General features: G+C 45.3%; 1 protein-coding gene across 8 annotated transcripts in view; it reads right to left on the bottom strand.

Annotated features, from left to right (window-relative positions):
* N4bp2 (NEDD4 binding protein 2) overlaps positions 1-17,047 on the bottom strand; it is a 92,644-nt gene extending 75,597 nt beyond the window's left edge. For 4 of the 8 annotated variants that reach the window (XM_076546349.1, XM_076546357.1, XM_076546362.1 and 1 more), the window contains exon 1: positions 1,318-1,454. The gene's annotated coding sequence lies outside the window, so the exon portion shown is untranslated. Of the gene's footprint in view, positions 1-429; positions 895-1,317; positions 1,455-2,090; positions 2,266-16,795 lie in introns of those variants that run through there. The other 4 variants (XM_076546358.1, XM_076546351.1, XM_076546355.1 and 1 more) reach the window with 4 other exon arrangements.
* Positions 17,048-21,837: the final 4,790 nt, after the last annotated feature.

The raw sequence follows: 21,837 nt of genomic DNA, 5'->3' as shown, positions 1-21,837 counted from the left end.
GCACAAAACGCATGTTCCTATTTCTTAAAATACGTAAGAATTATCTCTGCGAAAACTGAACCACAGGAGTTCAAAGGAGTTGCGGTCGAGAGCTAATCTGAAAGACAACAGTGGAAGTGGTCTTTTTTTTTTAAGGGCTGAAAAGGGGGACATTGTTATCAAAGGACAACGTACTGAAATAAATAAATAAGTGAAAACGGAGAGGCAGCGACAAATAGTCATTGTTTTCTAAAAGGCCAGGTTATCTCCGGGATTTTCTCCACGGAGCTCAACCAATCCCCACCTTTTCTGAGTTAACCAGTCTCCAGGCAAGCCGCGCTTCCTGATTGGCTCGGAGGTATCGAGTAGAAAAGGCAGCCAATCCTTCCCCAAGTCAGAACTGTGCTATGGAGACATTACAACCACTGCATGGCAAGAATGTGTACAAACCTGTCGGTGCAGCAAATCTCAGCTGCTACCCCTAAAGACAGTTGCGGAAGGGATCTCTAAAGCCAGCGGCCCCCCGCCCCCAGCTCAGACGTGGCTTCGACTTTAAAAAAAAATAAAATAAAATTCCTCGGGCTCTCTTTTCTGGGGGAATCGAAGTGTCGTAACCAAAAGCGCACACGGGGTAAACTCTGCCCTCGGTATGACTCATTCTCTCGCAGCCCGGTTTCCAGAGAGCCCGCACTGGTATCCGGGAGAGCGGGAAGGAAAGTTCGGGGTGGGAAGGGGCCGGGGTGGCAGGCGCACACGCCGGGACGGGGAGGCAAGCGTGCCCCCGGGGGGGTGCAGAGCGAGCGATCGAGCGTACGTGCGTGTGTGGTTTGGAAGGGAGTAAATAAACACCTCTACGAGCACTCCGTGCCCGGGCAGGCGGCCCAAGTTCCCAGAAGGCTCGGCCTGGGAAAACGGCGGGGAAGGCTCGCGGGGGCGCGAGGTCAAGTCGGGGCGAGGAGGCACCGGGAGAGCCCCGGGGGCGGGAGGGGTGTGTCGCGGCCTGGAGGCCCGCCAGGCGCTGGAGGCCCGGGAAGCGGCCGCGGCGCCCGCCCGTCCGCCCGCCTTCCCTCGGCTCCCCCGGGCCGCGCGCCAGGGCCCGCCTCCCGCGACGCCTCACTCCCCTTCCGCCCGGCGCCCGGCCCGCGCTCGCCCGGGTCTCCGCGTCGCTCGCCGCCCGCCCCGGGGCCCTCTCCTCTCCCGGGATCCCCCCACCACCTCCGTGCACCCAACCCCGCGCGCGCAACCTCTCCATCCCCTTCTCCTCGCTTGGCCCCCTTCTCCCCGGGTCCCGTCGCCTGTCTCTTCCCCCCTCCCCCTGCAACAACTCTCCGTCTTTACCTGCTCCGGGGAGCGGGACGTCGAGGCCCCGGGTGCCGCGTCGTCGAGTGAGCGCCGCGGGTCCGCAGCCCTTTCCCGCCGCCGTCGCCGCTGCTGCTGCGCTCTCCGGCGCGGCGCGGCGCGGCGCGGGGCTGGCGAGCAGCTGTGGCCGCGGGGAGGGAGGGAGGTGGAGGGGGGAGAGAGAGAGAGAGGAGAGACGCAGCGAGCGAGGGGACGAGCGTGCGGAGCGGGGACACACTGCCGCTCTCCGTCCGACCCGGGAAGAGCAGCGGCCCTCTCCGGAGCCCGCCGCCGCGAGAGGGCGGGTGGGCGGCCGCGTGGGGAGGGGTCTCGCGGGCCGCCGCAATGGCTGCCACGTCGCCAGGTGGATCGCCGCCCTCCGCCCCCGCCCCGGCTCCGGGCCGTGACCTCTGTCACTCAGCCCCCCCCAACCCCACCCCACCCCCGGGGGCTCCCTCCAGGGTGCGTCGGCCCACGCACGCCCCAGGAACCGGCCCGGCGACCCGAGCCCACCGGTGCTGGCCACTCGCGGGCTTCCCTTAAGGGAAGCGAGTCCCGGGCCTGGCGGGCGAGCGGGAGGGCGGGCGGAGCAGCCTGGGACCCGCGGAGGGTCCCCACCCACCCGGGGGGCTCTCCCGGAAGCTTGCGGCGCGCTTCCCGCGTCCCCTCGGGCTCTGGGCAAGAAGGCGGGCGCGGGTCTGTCCCTTTGGCGGTGCCGCGGGGCCCCGCGGACTGCTCGTCCCGGTGCGCCGCGGCCGGGTCAAAGCCCTCACCTCGCTCCCCGAACCCGAAAAAAGCCAAAAAACAAGGTCGTTTTTTTGGCCCGGGCGGCGAGGGAGGAACTGGGAGCTGGGGCGGGCCGGGCTGCAGCTGCGAGGTCGGCGGGGCGAGGCGGGCGGTGGGGCCCGCGGTGGCCCCACGGGGGCCCCCCGCTCGCTCGGGGCAGACAAGGCGGAGGCGCCCCCGCGGGGAAACAAAGGGCCCGCGGCCGCCGCGGCGACCGGGACGGAGGCTGCCGGTACCCGGCCCGCGCCGCCAACGTGCGGTCGGCACACGCTGGCCCGAGCCCAGGAGAGCTGCGGCCTTTGCCCCCGCGGAGCTGGAGTTTTCAGGTGCCAAGAAAAAGCAACAGTGTTCCCTTCCCTCTGCCGATCCGGGAGTGTTAGCCCGTCCCCTAAGCCCGCTCCATGTTTTTCCGTGCTGGACTCTTGACTTCCCTGTTTAATGTGTCCCTGCCCTGACGCGAAACGATCGCGGTGCTTTCAGAGTACAAAAGTGTCTCACGCTAGCCTTCTGATTAATGATGATACTGGACGTTTCGCCTTTTTTCCCCCCCCCCTTTTCTGTTTTCTTCGGGAGTTTGCTCTCTCTTTGTAATTACTTTGTATTCTTTCACTGCCCCACCCCCCTGCCGCAGTAAAATAACCTCATGATAAAGTATTCGCCTACATCAAAGAGACAGATTAACTGTCAGTGCTGTTACGGCAATTACTTAAACTGAATGTAAATTTGGAGAGAATACAAGTGAAAAAATGTTTCCCTTCCTTCCTTCGGGTCTGGTTTCAAACACTCTCACACTCAATGAGAAAATGGTCTAGTGGTTTGTTTGTTTGTTTGTTTAGAAACTAGTACATTTAAGCAGAGACCTTAGGGTGATAAATTTTCTGAAAAATCTCCCACACAGAAAAGAATATAAAAGGAAATATTTTTGGCTTTTTAGAGATGTTGAGTTTCCGTGTTTAAAAAAATGACTACACAAGCGCCTTTATTAAGGCTTTTTCTAAATATCATAAACAAAAAAAAATGTAATAATCCAGAATCCCAAGCATAAATAGCTATTGCTGAGAACCTAACATTAACTCTGCTCCAAGCAGCTATTAGGAGGCTAATAACTAACTAATATATGCCACTTTTGAAATGAAAGAACCTTAGTAATTATAAACTTCAAACAAATCTAGCAAGCCTATATTAATTTTGTTCACCTGAAGTATGTTCAACACGATAATAAAAACTTGTATTTAAGTTCTTGATTTTCTTTTGAACATCGGTTAAAGATTTATCACCTCTTAAGTCTGAACAATAAAGAAGGAATTAACATTAGAGAATATATTTCAAGGCAAACACCACCCAAGCTGAATTATTTTTGCTTACTATTTCAAAAGAAAAATGTCAACCCCATAAAATGCTGAAAGTCAGAGGCAAAGAACAAAGCGGTCTCTACCAGCGTTCACAATGCCAGGCTGGCTTGATGAACAGTTACAAGGCTCCTGCTTCCTTATTGGTTCACATTCTAAGCCAATAGGAAAAGTACAACACATCTTTCAAAGGAGAGACAGCATTGGAATAAATGGATTGTTTATCACGTTCTCTTCCAAGCTCGTGTGTCCTGTCATTTCAAAGGAGAAATGTAAGAATTAGTGATGGGTGCTACTCCTCACGACACACACACCTTCTGAAGTCTTCCAGTTGACTCTAGTATAATTGGTTATAATCAATTACGTGAAAATAATATTTCTTTAAAATACCGGGTGACTGTGAAGATTGGCAAAATGCCTACTAGCTTTTTTATTAATGAGGTAAGTCCTCAAGTTTTAGATAAGAAACTAACCTTTAAGGAAACAGTGAAAATTTGTAAATGTTTTGCCAAAATGACATCGGCTTTTGTGAATAAAATTGCCAAGGCATCACAAATCTGTTTCTTACCTAGAGCCATTTTGAACATATGTAACGGATAAATTCTCAACCTGCTTGTTTATATTTGCATTTAGAGCCTAAGTATGATTTCATTCCAACAAAAGTAATCTGTGGCACCTTACTATTCCTCTGCCTTGGGTTCTGATCTACAGCATTCTGGTTAATCTAGCTATTTACATATATGTGATTTCCCTTGCTGGGTTATCAATTCCTGGAAGATAGGTTGTTCCCCACCCAGCCTTGTGTTCCTCACTGCCAAACCCAGATACTTGTACAAAATAAGCAGTGTGCTGAGTGAAAGCTGGCGTAAGCGTGCCCTATGACAGCAGATGGTAAACCGAAGGAGAATATGTCTGGGTTTTTTCTTACATGATAGCTGATCGATTGTTTTCATTCCCAAAACACTTGGAATTGTTGCTAGGATGTTATTAAGAGAAAATAGAGCATACACTGAAAGCCTGTGTCTTATTCCAGGTCTCAGAAGGGCTGGGGTTGTAGCTCAGTAACAAACCCCCTGCTCTTGCTTAGTGTGTGAAGCCTCGGTACTACAGAAATCAAACGAGTCCTGTGGAAACGGAATAGAAGATGCTACTGCTGTTATCTAAAGTAAATGAGTTTTAGTGGATTTGTGTCCGACTTCCTCACCACACTCAGACAATGGTAGTTCTGCGGCCTTGAGAATTGCTTCAGTTCTCCAAACTCAGTTTCCTCATCTTTCAGATGACACTCATAGTATCTACTCTTTGAATGATTAAATAATGAACACGTTAGAAGTTCAATAAAGTATTATAGATATGAGTGGGCTCAGTCATGAAAAAAGTATAATTTTCTACAATTATTTAATCTATAAAAGGCAGGTAGAGTTCCACGGGCGGTGGTGGTGCACACTTTAATCCAGCACCTGGGAGGCAGAGGTAGGCCGATCTCTGTGAGTTCGAGGCCAATCTAGTACAGAGCGAATTCCAGGACAGCCAGAGCTATTACACAGAGAAACCCTGTTTTGGGGGGCGGGGGAGGCAGGTAGAATCACTTAAAGTTGTCAGAGGTTGGGGACACATATGGCTCAGTGGGTGAAGTGTTTGCCATGAAAGTGTCAGGGCCAGAGTTCAGATCCCCGGGACATAGATAAAAGGTGGGTGTGGCAGCCTCCCTATACTTAGATCACTTGGAAGGTGGAGCTATGATCCCTTCTGTAAATAGCCACGTCAGCGAGCTCTAGGTTCAAGTGAGAGATCCTGCCTTATAGTGCAGAGGAGAGGAATGAAGATGTCTCGTGTCGGCGTCCAGCTGCAAACATGCCTGCACCCGCACAACTGTGAACATGCATACAAGCCCACATGCAGATCCGAAAAGACCATGATGAGTCCCATTACTTTATATCCTTTATATCCTACAAAATTAACTTTGAAAATTCAGTAAACGGGCTAAAGATGGCTGAGGGGGTAAAGTGCTTGCTCTGCCAGCATAAAGAACAGAGTTCAGCTTCCCTAAACCTACATAAAAGCTGGGTAGATGTGGCATCCCTCTGTGATCCCAGTACTCAGCAGGCCAGACTGGCCCAACTGAGTTCTGGGTTCAAGAGCCTTGTTAAATAGAGTGAGAGGGATGGAGGTCAATTCTGGTCCTGTGTGTACACGTGCCCACCACACACACTTCCTCACACAATGCAAGAAAAGAAAAAATGTCCTGCGTGAAGGACAGAGCACCATGGGCATCTACCAGAAGAGATTTTTGTTTTCTTGTTTATTTTCTTATCTTTTCTTAAGATGTATATTTGTGTGTGTGTGTGTGTGTGTGTGTTATGTCAGGTGCATGCAAGTATTCTTGGAGGCCAGAAGCTGGCGTTGGATTCCCAGGAACAGGAGTTATAGGGTTGTGAGCAGTCCAGCATGATCCTGGGAACCAAATTTGAGTCCTTTGGAAAGCAATAAGCCCTCATCAACCAATGAGCCATCTCTCTAGCCCCCGGATTTGTCTCCATTATTGAGATAGGCTCTCAATAATTAATCCAAGCAGGCCTGGAATTCGTGGTCCTCCGTCTCTGCCCTCTGCGTGCTGGGGACACAGGCATAGACTTCCCCACCCAGCCAGAGGAGGTTACTGCTACCAATCAGGAGAACTCTGACATGAGTGAAAGCTTATGAAAAAAAGGCAACTTAGTATGTCTCTCTTTTCTCAGAAATAGTACTCACTATGCTAGCTTTTCTCAAAGTTGTGAGAAAAATACGCAAATAAAGGATAGTAAGGAAATTAAAATAAGGGGTGATTAAAAAATAGGCTTTCTCCAAGTTATGAAAAAACAAGGAGTCAATAGTACACATGTCTTTTAAACTGGAGGGTTCTTCTTAGTCCTCTGTGCTTTTCCCCTTGAGTTCACAGAGCCTTTATGATACTCATGCGCTAATGAACTTTAAGAGAGTATTGTATTAATAAATATATCCAAACTTATTTGACTACAAGTAAGTAGTCAAATTAATGGCAAGTGTCTCGGGACATATTCAGATTGTATATTTTTCTATAGAAGGAAACATTTATCTGTTCATCTGACAGTCCATGTGTCTAAATCCTGCTACTCAGGCCAGGCCTGTCAGCATAGGCCTGAAACTCCAGCTACTTGGAAGAGACAGAAGGATCTTAAGTTCAAGGCTGGCCTAGGCAACTTCATGGGGACCTGTCTCAAAATATAAAAATCAATGAAGAAGGCTGGGAATGCAGGTGAGTGGTGGAGCACTCGCCGAGGATGTGTGAGAGCATGGTGTCAGTCCCCAGTAATAGTACAATGGTGACGATCCAGCCACTCTTGCAGAAAGGGACCTGAAACAGGCACTCTTGAGAAGCAGCCCTTTGTTTTATCCAATTTTTTGACATGAATAGACAAGCATGCAGCAAACTCTAAACTTAAAAAGACAAAAATGAGATCAGTAAAGATTATTTTTAAAAAAAACACAGCTAGGTAATGCCAAGGATATCATCCTTATCTGGGATATCCTCTAGGATAAGCTCTGTATTTTTGTGAGGACTTTATGACAAGCCATATCTCAGACTGGAAACATGCTATGATTATATCACCTGCTTTCTATCGCTCTGAATTTTCATGTCTTGGCAGGGGCTGTAGCTCAGTGCTTACCATGTGCACTACCAACACCAACAGCACCAATGGTAATAGTGATGTGTGTATCCTTTAACCAATAAGGAAACTGTATTGTTGTGGGATATCTGTACACTGTGTGAAAATGTATTGCAGTAATTGGTGTAAAAAAATACAAACGGTCAATAGCCAGGCAGGAGGTATAGGCAGGACATCTAGGCAGAGAGAGAAAGGAAGAGGAGGAGGAATCTAAGTGTGCAGGAGATGCCAGGAGACACAGAGAGCAAACAGGAGGTGCAAGATGAAAGAGAGATAATGCCACGTGATAAGATGTAGATTAATATGAATGGCTTAATTTAAGTTATAAGAGCTAATTAGGAACAAGCCTAAGCTATAGGCCGAGCTTTTATAACTAATAAGAAGTCTCAATGTTGTTACTTGGAGGCTGTCTGGGAGGACAGAAAAGACTCACTACACTGTATCCTGTTTTCTGGATACTATAACCTAATCTGTGATACACACACACACACACACACACACACACACACACCCTGCCCCAGACAGAATCTCACTGTATTGATGAGGCTGGTCTCAAAATCATGATCCTCTAGGACTGGAGATCCTAGAGGTTAGGAACATGTAGTGCTCTCACAGAGGACCTGATTTCATTCCCAACACCCACACTGAACAGCTCACAAGAGCCTGTGACTTCAACCCCAGGGAGATTCTAATTCTGTGTTCCTTAGGCATCTGCGCTCCTGTGCAAATACCTACACACACACACACACACACACACACACACACACACACACAAGTTAAAAATGGTAGTTTTAGGTCATGCCTTCCTGCCTCGGCCTCTATCGTCATGGGATTACAGGTGAGTCAGGCTCACTTTTTTCCCTCTGGTACTAAGAAGCGAACCCAAGCCGGGCGGTGGTGGCTCATGCCTGTAATCCCAGCAATCAGGAGGCAGAGCCAGGACAATCTCTGTGAGTTCGAGGCCAGCCTGGTCTACAGAGTGAGCTCCAGGACAGGTACCAAAACCTACACAGAGAAACCCTGTCTTGAAAAACAAAACAAACAAATAAACAACAAAAAAAGTAAACCCAATGCCTGTTGACATCTGACATCTTTTTTGGCTGCTGTATCACTCTTTCATTTGAAACAATCACAATCTTCCCAATATATTCTGTTTCTATAATCAACCATTTGCCTATTTCGTCATTCCGTCATTCACTTATCTGTAACTTTACACTCCAGCTCAAATGATCTTCCAATAAAATTTTCCAGATGTTCAAACAAATGAACTGCTTCTTTCTCCTCTATGTCCATGTTCCCTTCTATTCTGTGTCTCCATTGCAATGGTAGCTTTTTATCGGATGGGGGTAAGTGTGTGTGTGTGTGTGTGTGTGTGTGTGTGTGTGTGTGTGTGTACATGTTTTACTAAAACTGGGAGTTATTTTCCTCTAGATAAGGAGATACACCCACATTAACTAAAAGATGTTTCTTCCTCCTGTATAGTGGGTGCGCACACCTTTAATCCCAGTACTCTAGAGGCAGAGACTGGCGGATCTCTGTGAATTTCAGGCCAGCCTGTGTAGACAGAAATTTCTGTCCCCCCAGCAACTCCCAAATACCCAGAAGCTGCTTCCCAAATTACCACACAGAGGCTTACATTAATTATAAATATTCACCCAGTAGCTCAGGCTTATTACTAACCATCTCTTACACTTAAATTAACCCATTATTCTTACCTATGTTTAGCCACATGGCTTGGTACCTTTTTTTCAGTATGGCATTCTCATCTTGCTTCCTCTGCATCTGGCTGGTGTCTCTGGACTCTCCCCTTCCCAATATTCATAGTTTGGTCACCCTGCCTATACTTTCTGCCTGGCTACTGGCCAATCAGCATTTTATTAAACCAATTTGAGTGACAAATCTTTACAGTGTACAAAAGGATTATTTCACAGCATTTCCCCCTTTTTGTCTAATTAAAAGGAAGGTTTTAACTTTAACATAGTAAGATTATATACAACAAAAACAGTTATTAAGTAAGAATTGCAGTAACACTAATCCATTTGCATTTGGCAAAATTAGAGAAAATAATTATCTTATCTTTGTGAATCTAAAGTTTTGTATCTATTTTACTTTCTATTATAACTAAGGAAAACTATAATTATAACTATTTAGTCTTCAAAAATCAAAGACTCCAGAAGCTTGAAATGTTACCTAATGACAGGACCCTCAAACTGCCTGGACAGTCACCCAAAGTTTCTCTGCAATGTTGGGGCATCCAACTCTGGCCTACAGACCTAGCATGTCCGACAGACTTTCCTGTGAAGGAGGATTTTAGAAGGAGTGTCTCACCTTGTCTTGGTAAAGTTTGGTAGTCACTCTCTTTTGTGTTCGGCTTGTCCAATTTGGACAGCATGCTGTCAATAGTCGAGGCAAGGGCAGTTTCTTGCCCAGTGGCCAATTTTTGCCACAAAGAAAGTAAAGTCCACATGGAGTTTTTTCGATGGTCGTCATCCTCTTTGAAGTAATTGGTGCTATCAGGAGCAGACATATCTCACTGTTGAGAAAAGTCTAAGTTCTTAAAACATTTTTAAATGCCATATTTTGTAGGTCTTTGACAAGTTTGAAGATTACCTATCTATCTTAAATATATCTCTGTATGACCTTGAAAACCTGAGTATGTTTGCTATTATAGATGACTATTAATCTGTATTTCTTAATTATTTATTATATTTTTAAATGAGCTGCATAAACAATATGCTAAGCAGGAGTAGAAATATACATACAGTATAACGAAATTAACTTTAAATTTGTATCAATAAACCAAAATCCATATCAATGTAAAATATGTAATGTTAATAGTTGTTTTTTGGACTAAAGTAGATTCAATAATCTACCCTTTTATCATTTCTTTTTCTTTTTTCTTCTCTCTCTCTCTCTTTTTTTTTTTTTTTTTTTTTTTTTGTTGTTGTTGTTGTTGTTGTTTTTAGAGACAGGGTTTCTTTGTACCTTCCCTGGAACTTACTCTGTAGCCCAGGCGGGTCTCAAACTCACAGAGATCCACCTGCCTCTGCCTCCTGAATACTGGGATTAAAGGCGTATGCTCCCACCGCACGGCTCTTATCCTATCATTTCTATATCCCCCATTTTTCTTTTCAGAACAAGATCCCTGAATCTAATCTCCTTTGTTTAGTTTTTTTTCCTGACCATTACCAGTAACAAGCCTGGTCTACAGAGTGAGTTCCAGGACAGCCAAGACTTCACAGAGAAACTCTGTATTGAAAAAGACAAAAAAAAAAAAAAAAAAAAAAAAACAAAAAAACCTTATTTGGGACAGGATCCAGTGAAGCCAAGCTTAATGACCCGAGTTTAAGGCCAAGATTCATGTAGTGGAAGGGAAGGGAAGAACTTATTCCCTCAAGTCCTCTGACCTCCACATACATGTGGCATGTGTATACCCACACACATCCACATATAAGTAAATAAATTTAATAAAAAGTGTAAAGCTATGATGGCATTAAGGAAATATATTGATATTACATGTTAACTTTGGGAGGTGTGGCTGGAGAGATGGCTCAGAGGTTAGGAGCACGTACTGCTCTTTTTTTTCCCCTTTTTTCCAGAGCTGAGGACCGAACCCAGGGCCTTGCGCTTGCTAGGCAATCGCTCTGCCACTGAGCTAAGTCCCCAACCCCCCACATACTGCTCTTAACCCAGAGAACATGCGTTCTCTAGTTCTACAGGATCTGACACCCCCTTCTCACCTCTGCAGGCAAAACATCCATGCACATAATTTTTTTGTTAATTATGTGTTTAAAAAACCAGTTTGGGAGGTGGTAAGACGGGGTCTCGCTATGTAACCCTGGCAAACCTCAAACTCGCAGCCACTCTTGGCCTCCAAGTGCTAGGAAAACTAGCATTACCAACATGCCAGCTACCCCTGTGTTGGTGTGTGTATTTGTGTGTGATGAGCGTGTGATATGTGTGAGTATGGATGCACGTGTGCCATAGTGAATGTGTAGCCGTCAAAGGAGAACTGTGGGAGTCAGTTCTCTTCTTCCACTATGTAGGTTCCAGGGATTGAATTTAGGTCCCGAGCCGGCAGTGGTGGCGCACGCCTTTAATCCCAGCACTCGGGAGGCAGAGCCAGGCAGATCTCTGTGAGTTCGCGGGCAGCCTGGGCTACAGAGTGAGTTCCAGGACAGGCACCAAAGCTACATGAGAAACCCTGTCTCGAAAAACCAAAAAAAAAAAAAAAAAAAAAAAGAATTTAGGTCCCGATGTTTCTGCAGCAACCCCGTTTACCCACTGAACCATCCCATTTGCCCTTGTTTTGTTCTTCATGTTTTAGATAGTGTCTCTTGTGTACTGATTCTCTATGCAGCCGAGGCTGTCCTTGAGTTTCTGGTCTTCCAGTCTCTACATCCAATTCTGGGATTACAGGCATGCATCACCAAGTGGTTACGTCCTGCTAAGAATGGGACACAAGGCTTTATGCATACTAAGGAAGCAGTCTATCTCCTCGCTCTATTTTTTCCTTTTTTCATTATTTTGTTTGTTTGCTTGCTTGCTTGCTTGCTTGCTTGCTTGCTTGCTTGCTTGCTTGCTTGCTTGTTTGGAGACAGGGTCTCTCTACATAGCTCTGGCTATCTGGAATTCTCTATGTGGACCAGACTGGCCTTGAACTCACAAAGAGATTTGCCTGCCTCTACCTCTTGAGTGCTGAGTTGAAAGGCATGTGCTACCACACCTGGCTTCTTTTAATTTTTAAGCGTTTATTTATTTTATTTTTACATGCATGAGTGTTTTGTTTGAATATATGTATGTACATCACATGTGTATCTCGTACCTGAGGATGTCAGAAAAGGGTATTGGATCCCCTGGAACTGGAGTTACATGCAGATGGTGGTGAGGTACCAGTGCAGGTAATCAAACCCACATCCTCTGCAAGAGCAATAAATGCTCTTAACTGCTGAGCCACTTCCCCAGCCCATTAGTTTTTTGCTTTTTGTCTTTTCAAGACAAGGTCTTGCTATGTTGCCCTGGCCAGGAGATACTCAATGTGCAACCCAGGCTGCCTGGGGAGTCTCAGCAACCCTCTGCCTCAGGCTTTCAAATATTGGGATTACAAGGTTGTGCCGGCACAAATGGTTTTCCTCTTCTGACTTTAAAGGAACTATAAAAATTATCCTGGATCTCTGTAGGTACCACAGACCCTAAATACTATACTCTCTTTGGGTGATGGAGAAGTTGGCCTTGGCACCCCTGGACTCTGGAGGAATTGTGTACTCTCTGGGAGCAGATTGACTCAAGAGAAAGAGGAGCTGAGACCGGCAGGCCTAGGCTGTTCTTCCAGAGTCTGTCAATTTGGTGAGCCTCTTTCCCCTCAGTTGGAATCAGTGAAGAGGTAGCAAAAAACTAGAATTTACACCACTCCAACTCAACTCCCAGGAAAGATAATATCAGCAGAGAAGTACCAGTTCACCATGTATAATCCCAGCACTTGAGAAGTGGATGCAGGAGGATCAAGAGTTCAAGGCTAGCCTTGTAACCTTGGTTACACATCAAATTTGAGATCAGCCAGCTATAAGAGACTATGCCTCAAAAAAAGAAAGAGAAAGAAAAGAAAAGCCAAGCATTTTTTTTAGAAATTCTATCCTTATTACAAAGACTGTTGTATTCAGTTTTGTGTGGTCCCAAATGATACTTAAGTATTGAGGGCGCCAGGTGGTGGTGGTGGCGGCGGCGGCGGTGGCGGCGGCGGCGGCGGCGGCGGCGGCGGCGGCGGCGGCGGCGGCGGCGCACGCCTTTAATCCCAGCACTCAGGAGGCAGAGCCAGGCAGATCTCTGTGAGTTCGAGGCCAGCCTGGTCTACAGAGCAAGATCCAGGACAGGCAACAAAACTACACAGAGAAACCCTGTCTCGAAAAATAAATGAATGAATGAATGAATAAGTAAGAACTGAGGGCATCTTGGGAGAGTTTGCCTATATGAGATCCAGGACAGGCACCAAAACTACACAAAGAATCCCTGCCTCAAAAAAAACCAAACAAACAAATAATAAATAAATAAGAACTGAGGACATCTTGGGAGAGTTTGGCTATATGGTTTCCTGTCATTTTGACTAAGACATTTGGTGTGCTAGTTGTAGGGGCATAATTAGCTCCTCTAGACTTGCCATCTTGCTCCAACTTCCCATTAATCAGAAAATAGTTTATGATTAGATTTCCCTTGAAGATTTTTCTACAAAAGAAAAGTGTCTCAAGTAGGTGACAAAATAAGCTTTATAGTCTTAGAATAAATCAACAGTCTGGTTTACAAGTCATTCTAAGAGACAATATGAAAGCCCACAGATTCATGCAACATATTTGTTGAACTGAATTTTTTTACATTATTGAGTCAGAGAAGTGCTGTGGAATAATTCTCTTGTACACTGTAAAGATTTGTCACTCGAAATGATTTAATAAAATGCTGATTGAACAGTAACCAGGCAGGAAGTGTAGATGGGGTGACCAAACTAAAAATGCTGGGAAGAGGAAGGGCAGAGTCAGGAATCACCAGCCAGATGCACAGGAAACAAGATGAGAATGTCACACTGAGAAAAGGTACCAAGCCAGGGGGCTAAATGTAGATAAGAATTTTGGGTTAATTTAAGTGTAAGAGCTAGTCAGTAATAAGCCTGAGCTACCGGCTGAGCATTTATAAATAATGTTTATCCTCGGAGTCAATTATTTAAGAAGTGGCTGCCAGGTATTTGGAAACAGGTAGGCGAGAGAGAGATTTCCACCTACAGAGAAGTTCAGGTTTAGAATCTTGGCCACGATGGCTTGATCCAAGTTCCTACAACCCTACAAGACTCAATCTTGTAGCAAGTTTTTGTTTAGCTGAGGTTCAATTTTCCCATTTTCTAAGCTCAACCTACCTCACTATCCTTACACTGCTTCTCATAGTTTCCTATCTTAAGACCAGTCAAAGGGGTGGAGAAAGAAATATTCCAGCAATTTTTCCCCCACAACTATTACTTTCCTACAGTTCTATCCAATGAGAGGGAATTAAGAATACATGATTTTTTTTCCTCATGGCTCCTAACTGGGAAAGGATTAGTCATTAGCAGTTAGTTCTATATAAAACAAGTCATGTCCTTTATTTTTGGCCAAAGAACAGGGCAAGCCTCACAGATCAGCTTCTCACCTCATCCTTCCTGACAAGCTGACTGACGGAACTTTTTAATTGGGTTGTAATCATCTGTTAGGCTCAATAAGAATTCAGCTTCATAAAGAGAGGGAAAGAACCTAATGCTGGGGATGTTGGTACACACTTGCAATGCCAGCGCTTGGGAGGCCGAAGCAGGATTGCAACTTAAAGGCCAACCTGGGCTAATTTAGAGATTCTTTCCAGGAAAAGAGCAGGAAGTCAGGAATGCAGAGAGCGCGGGAGGAGTCAAGCCTAGTGGCAAAGGCATGTAATCCAAGCTACATGGGAGGCTGAGACAGAAGGAACACAAGCTCAGGCATGCCTGAGGTACAGAGTGAGTTCAAAGCCAGCCTGGACAGCCCAGCCCTTGGAAGACTAAGACAGGCAGACCATGGTGGGTTTGAGGTCAACCTGGGCTACATAGTGTGTTCCAGGACAGCCTGGGGCTACGGTGTTAGAATCTGTGCAAAACAGATGAATCACCAGTCAAAATTTGTTTGGATGCATGTTGTGTGATATTTTGATTGTGTTCTGACAAATAAAGCTTGCTTGGAGTCAGAGGGTGAGGCCAGCCACTAGCTGACTAAAATTAACCATAGAGGTTTGGAGGACTGTAGAGAGAGGAGACAGGGCACAGAGAGAGGATCTCAGAGGATCTCGGCCCTTTTGGATGGAGGAACCAGAGAGGTAGGAAGCAACTGTGGTTGTTCCTCTGTTTCTCTGATCTTTCAGGTTTTTACCCCAAAATTGGACTCCCAAATTTTTATTGATAAGATGAATTAGATCAACACTTCAGGTGCATGCATAGCAATGGTTCTATTCTTTCACCAACTCAGCAAGCATAGATGGACAGCAACTTGAGGCCTGGACATTTGTGTGACAGCTCCACTTAGGGGCTGGCAAACATTATCTGATTATGTGACCATAAGAAATAGAAACCGATTTTATCAAATACATACTAATGTCTCCCTCGACCATTAGGATAATTATCTCCATTTTCAGAGTAAATTGAAGTTCAGACAGAGTAAGCAATCTCCCCAAGGCCACACAGCTAGAACTAATGACTGAATCATATCGTAGTAATGACTCACATGCAAGCATGTCAATAAACATCACTTGAGTCTGCACTCTATGGCAGGCCCTTTGAGTTGGCATTGAGGGTACAGCTGTAGTCTGTCCTTGAACTCCATCAGCTTCTACCACTAAGTCAGTAAGCCCTGCCCCACACGACACTCATGCCTTATGCAAACCCTTCTGAGAGAGGGGCATCATTCCTCCAAGAGCTCCTTCCCTTTGTATCTAGATCTTCATCTGGATCACCCCTCTTCTCTCTCCCTGCCCCGTTTTTCCTCTGCGATGGTCTCATATTGCTCAGGATGACCTCAAACTTAGTTCAGAACTGAGGATGTCCTTAAACTTCTGATCCTCCTACCTCCCTCTCCTGAGTGCTGGGATCACACGTGCGTACCACTGTTTACCCCTCTAGAGGCAGTGTGACCTGGGAGGTGGGCTAAAGTCTCATGCAATAACCAACTTTATTCAGAGCATCGGACAGTTTATACTCGGAGTTAAGAGGGGTCACGTGAGTAAACTGTACAGTCATAAGGGCAAGCCATTTGTGGCTAAAAGCTACACATGGCAAACACATGTGTTTCCATAGAGACATATAAACAAATAACAATAGCCAACTGTAGAGAATGATCTGAAGTAAACTCATTCATATCCGATACACTTGGGAGGGGTATGGAAGCATAATCCAAGAACGATTCTGCATTTTTGAAGAAACAAGGGTCACAAGACTCTTGTCTTGGTTTCTTGAAGTTTCCTCACAATGGCTCAGAAGTCTCCTTACGGGACTTCATTCCTGGACCATGCTCTGACATACCACCACACCCACTGTATACAGTACTGGGGGGAAACCCAGGGTTTTCTTCGTGCTAAGCAAGCACTCCATAGCCTGAGCCACATCGACAGCTTTCACTTTTTGAGATAGAAAAGTTACAAAAACATGTCAGAGTTCACATCCACTCTCTACTCGGCTCCCCATATTTTCAACTTGCATAAGCACAGTCCTCAGACCCAGCTTGTTAACGGGGTAATAACACTACCAAAGAAACCACTGCTCTAGACCTCTCAGCACCGCGACAGAAGCCTAAGAGAAAAGTCTGAAGACCTGAAGGTTTATTTCACCTCACTCTTTCTTTCACAAGTTTCTTTTTTTTTAATTATTTATTTTATGCGTATGGATGTTTTGTCTTCATGCATCTCCAGAAGAGGGGATCCGCTCCCATGAGACTAGAGTTATAGGACAGTTGTGAGCCACTGTGTGGATGCTGAGGTCCCCTGGGGGAGCCGCTGGTGGTCCTAACCTCTGAGCCATCTCTCCAGCCTTCATTCACAGGTTTCGGTTCCAGGTACGTTGGCTCCTTTACTTAGTGTCTGAGATAAAACATCACGGCATGGGGAGCGTGTGGAAGAGCTACTTACCTCATGGCAGCCAAGACGCTGAGAAGAGGCACAGAGAGGGGTCTGGGAGGAGAAACAGCCTCCAAGAACATGTCCCAGGGGACTTACTTCCTCCAGGTAGGCCTACCTCCTGAAACTCTCTCAAAATCGTGTCACCAGCTGGTGACCACATCCTCGACACGTGCGCTTAAGGGAGACATTGCATTTTTAGCATAACAACTACACTTTACCCATATTGAACCACCTTTTCTCCTGGTGTTCTTTTTTTCTGTTCTAGAATCCAGTCTAGAATCCCACACAGCACATAATCAATGTGCTTAGTCCCCCTCCATGGTTGGCAGTTCCTTTGGTCTCATGATCCGGGCACATTTGATCAGGACTTGAACAGTCTGCTATTGGTTGAATGTTTAATGGTCTTATTAAAAAAAAAAAAAAAAAAAAAAAAAAAAAAAAAAAAACTCAGAGCCAGATATTGGGGTAAATGCTGAAAGGTCAGAGAGACAAAGGAACAAGCCACTAGAGAAACTTCTCACCACTACCAAATCCTCAGGCCAAATGGAAGGCAAGATCCTAGCTCCATGAATCTTCTGACTGAAAGCCTCTGAGTCCTCAGCCAAAAAGGCCTTCCTAGTTCCTGTCTCCTCGGGCCTTATAGCCTTTCTCAGCCCAGCCATTTCACTTCCTTCCTAGTGCTGGGATTAATGACATGTGTGCTTCCCAAATACTGATAGCAAAGGCATGATGAGATCTCAAGTGCTGGGATTAAAGGCTGTGATGCTCAAGAACTAAGGTTAAAGGTGTGTGCCACCACTGCCTGGTTTTGTTTCTCAATTAGACTGAATCTCATGTAGTCCAAGGTGGCTTTGAATTCACAGAGATCCAGACGGATCTCTGCCTCTCAAGAGCTAGGATTAAAGGTGTATGACACCACTGCCTGGCCTCTAGTGGCTGGCTCTGTCCTCTGATCCACAGGCAAGCTTTGATACACAATATATCACCACATTTCCCCCCCTTTTTTTTGTCTAAAATAATAGAAGGTTATAACTAATATAAATAGGTTTTTTCTGTATCCCAGACTCTAATCAATATTTATAAGTGTAATTCAGCTATCATTTGGCTTAAAAGGGCTTATTGGGAAAATTATAACCTGTTTTTATGTTCTAGCTATCTGTGTATTTCTGCTGCAGTTGTACATAAAATGTTTTTACATTCAAAAAAAGGACAAATACTATAGAATTGTATTACATAAAATATATAAAGAATATACAAATTCATAGAGATAGAAAGATTAGATGTTATCTCAGATGGAGAAGAAAGGAATATAGAGCAATGATTTACTAAGTACAGAATCTGTTTTGTGTGATGGAAAAGCCCCACAAATGGACAGTAATATCAGGACATAATATCATGAATGTAATAAATTAATACAATTAATGTAATTAATGAATATCATAAATATAATTATTGAATGAATACTGCGAATGTAATAAATGAATATCACAAATGTAATTAATATCATGAATGTAATTAATATCATGAATGTAATTAAAAAATAAATAAAAACAATACCAAAAAAAGAAAAACTATATACAATAAATACAATAAGTATATACAATATATACAGTCAAGAATTACATTAACAGGGTTGGAGAGATAGCTCAATTGTTAAGTTCATTAGTTTATGAGTCCTTTTGATATTTCCACTTCTCTTTTCAAGCACTTCTTTATTTCCTGGTGCCTCAAGATGTTTCAGGTTCAATATGTCCCTCAAATCAAGTCCTTTTAATTAAAGAGCAGTATTGAGGAACCAAGATCTGGGCATGAGGTGTGCTCATTGCTATAAGTTCTCACTATTCCTGGTCCATCTTAATGAACAGAAATAGTGAATTACATGTATGTATGTTAACATACACACATACTCACATTTATATTTCAGTCATGTTGGATATTGTGGCTCACACTGAGTAGGCTGAGACAAGAACATTGCCTCAGGCTGAAGGCCAGCTTGGCCTACACAGTGAGTTCCAGGACAGCCTACCAGACTTGAAAGAATGAACATCAGTATTTCTCAAACTATTCCACAAAATAGAAAGGGAAATAAGACCATCAAGCCAGTATTATCACACCACTAAAACCAGTTACCCAGACACCACCAATAACAAAAGGAAAACTATGTAAAAATTTCACTGATGACCAGACACAAAATTTGTCAACAAAATAATCACAAACAAAAGGCATTGGGCAACATTTACATACCTGTAATTCTAGCCCTTGGCATGTAGAAGCAAGATCAGGAGCTAGTTCATGGTCATTTTAGGCTACTTTTTTGTTTGTTTGTTTGTTTTTTTTTTTTTTTTTTTTTTTTTTTTTTTTTTTTTTTTTTGGTTTTTCGAGACAGGGTTTCTCTGTGTAGCTTTGCGCCTTTCCTGGAGCTCACTTGGTAGCCCAGGCTGGCCTTGAACTCACAGAGATCCGCCTGGCTCTGCCTCCCGAGTGCTGGGATTAAAGGCGTGCGCCACCAACGCCCGGCTTGTTTGTTTGTTTTTTGAGACAGGGTTTCTCAGTGTATACCTGGCTGCTCTGGAACTTGTTTTGTAGACCAGGCTGGCATCGAACTCAGAGAAATCCACCTGCCTCTGCCTCCTGAGTGCTGGGATTAATGGCGTGCACCACCACCGCCTATCAGTGTTGTTTCTAATGGCTGTTCATCCAGCAGTGTGCTAGGGTTTTCTTCGTCTTCTCCAACATCATCTTTCATCTTTTGACAGAAGTCAGGAGACAGCTCATTGTGGCTGGGCTTGCGCTTCTCTGATGATTAGTGATGCTGAGAATTTTTCATCTAGCTCTTTGCAGTTTGCGTGTCTCCTTTTAGAAATGCCTGTGCATATTCTTTGGCTGTTTAAAAAGTCACGGCACGTGCTGCACCTTTGACGGTGTACACATAGAGGTCACAGGACAGCTTGAGGGAGGTGGCTCTCTTCTTCCAAGCATGAGATCCCAGGGTCAAACTTGAGTCACAAGCTTGGCGGCAAGTACCGTTATCCATTGAGCCATCTCATTGGCCCTATCCTTTTCTTTCAAAAACTTCCCTGAAACACAACCCAAACAAATGGAAACAAACCTCCTTTCCATAAAACTAGGAGCCATGTGTACCCAAACACAGAGGAAGGGTAACTACTAGGAGAGCAAGGGAAAGCCACACATCCCAGGAAGACACAGCCACTGAATGCTGGAAGATGTGTTAGGGATGAGATACTGCAAACAGCAAGGGGTATGCTGGGAATGGTGGGTACACCTGTAACCCAACACTGGGGAGGCCGAGGTACAAGGATTGAGAGTTTGAGGATAGCCTGGGCTACATAGTAAGTTCGAGCACTGACCACTAAGGAAGGGAGGGAGTGAAGAAAAGAAGCCTGGGAGAGAGGGAAAGAGGAAACGTGGGGGAAGAGGGGGAGAGAAGAGAAGCGGGGAGGGCCCTGCATCAGTTACACAACCTTCCCTCCCCACAAATCCATTATCTAAGGAGAACCAAATGTGTGCCCTGAGGCAGGTGGGCAGATTCCCTACATCCTCCCTTCCTTCCTCTCCCTGGACTACAGCCCCAGAAGTCAGGGTTATTCTTCCTGGCGGGAGGTGAGAGACTTTCTCGCCTGATTAAATTGCTACAGAGAAAATACCTAGATAAACAGGCACGTGCGGGAACACCCCGCCCACGCTGGCTAGCTGTCTCATCGATCTAAAAATAGTCTCACAAGCAACAAGAAGACCTGCCTCCTCACACCCAGCTTCCAGTTAGATCTGCCACAAGTCCACTGAAAGCCAAAACAAACATCCATGGATCAACAGACCTGGAAGGCTTCGAGGAAAGCTTCCAAAATAAAGATGGACACCAAGACAAACAAGCTGGAGGAAGGAAAACTTATCTTAGGGATCACGAAGATAATCCAGGGAGCAGAGGAAATTTTTGAAAAGTAAATTAATATGGTTCTACACTAGAGGACTCACATCCTGTAAGGAGGAAAAGAAACGGGGGATGGAAGGATGAGGAGAGAGAGCTAATGAAGAAAGGAGAAAGGAGGAAATGGGCTGGGCGCCTAGCTCAACTGGTAGTGTGCAGGTCTAGCCTTCACTAAGCACTGAGTAGAGTCCTCCCACCACATATATTGGATGTGGAGGCACACACAATGTCAGCACTCAGGAAGTGAAGGCAGGAGGATCAGCAGTACTTGAATCATCCTCAGGGACACAAAGAAGTGGAGGCCAGCCTGGGCTACATGAAACCCTTCAGGGACACAAAGAAGTAGAGGCCAGCCTGGGCTACATGAAACCCTATCTCAGGGACAAAGTTGTCTTAGGGGGAAAAAAAAGATATTATCTTAAAGTTTAATTTGGGGAGTGGGAAGGGTTGGTGTTACTTTTGTTTTTTGTTTTGTTTTGTTTTGTTTTGTTTTGGTTTGGTTTGGTTTGGTTTGGTTTGGTTTGGTTTGGTTTTTTAATCAGGATCTCACTCTGTAGGCCAGGCTGACCTAAAACTCACTATGTGCCCAAGCTGGTCTTGAACTCTTGGCAGTCCTCCTGATTTCCCCTTCCTGGAATCACTCAGTTCAAACTCTCTAAGCACTGGGTAAAAGGAGAGGGGCAGCAAATCTTTAAAGGGGCGGAAAAAAGGAGGATGAGGCTGCTTGGGAGTTAGAATAAATTAAACTTCTCCATGACAGAAGACAATGGTTCATTGCTCATCAACTGCAGAACCGGGAATAATTTGAACTTAGAGTATGACATGCACAGTAGGCTAAGTTTTCACTTCTTTGCCCCCCTTTCAGGATGCTGCTGAAGGATACATCTGAGTAAAGGAAGAGAGCAAAAGGAAGGGGTGAGCTATCAAACCAGGACAGGAAGTGGGGTAGAGATGAGCACCGCACAGGAGTCCAGCCAACCAGAGAGGGCCAGCCGGCTTAGGAGGCTAGACAGAGAACTGGCTCCTCCTGCAGGCTCCAGCTCCCACCTGCTCTGGCCTCCATGCTCACACACCAATAAGATAGATAAAAGTAATACAAGATTTT

This window comes from Peromyscus maniculatus, chromosome 10 (assembly GCF_049852395.1).
Source record: "Peromyscus maniculatus bairdii isolate BWxNUB_F1_BW_parent chromosome 10, HU_Pman_BW_mat_3.1, whole genome shotgun sequence".
Classification (NCBI taxonomy): Eukaryota; Metazoa; Chordata; class Mammalia; order Rodentia; family Cricetidae; genus Peromyscus; species Peromyscus maniculatus.
This window is presented reverse-complemented; position numbering and strand designations above follow the sequence as displayed.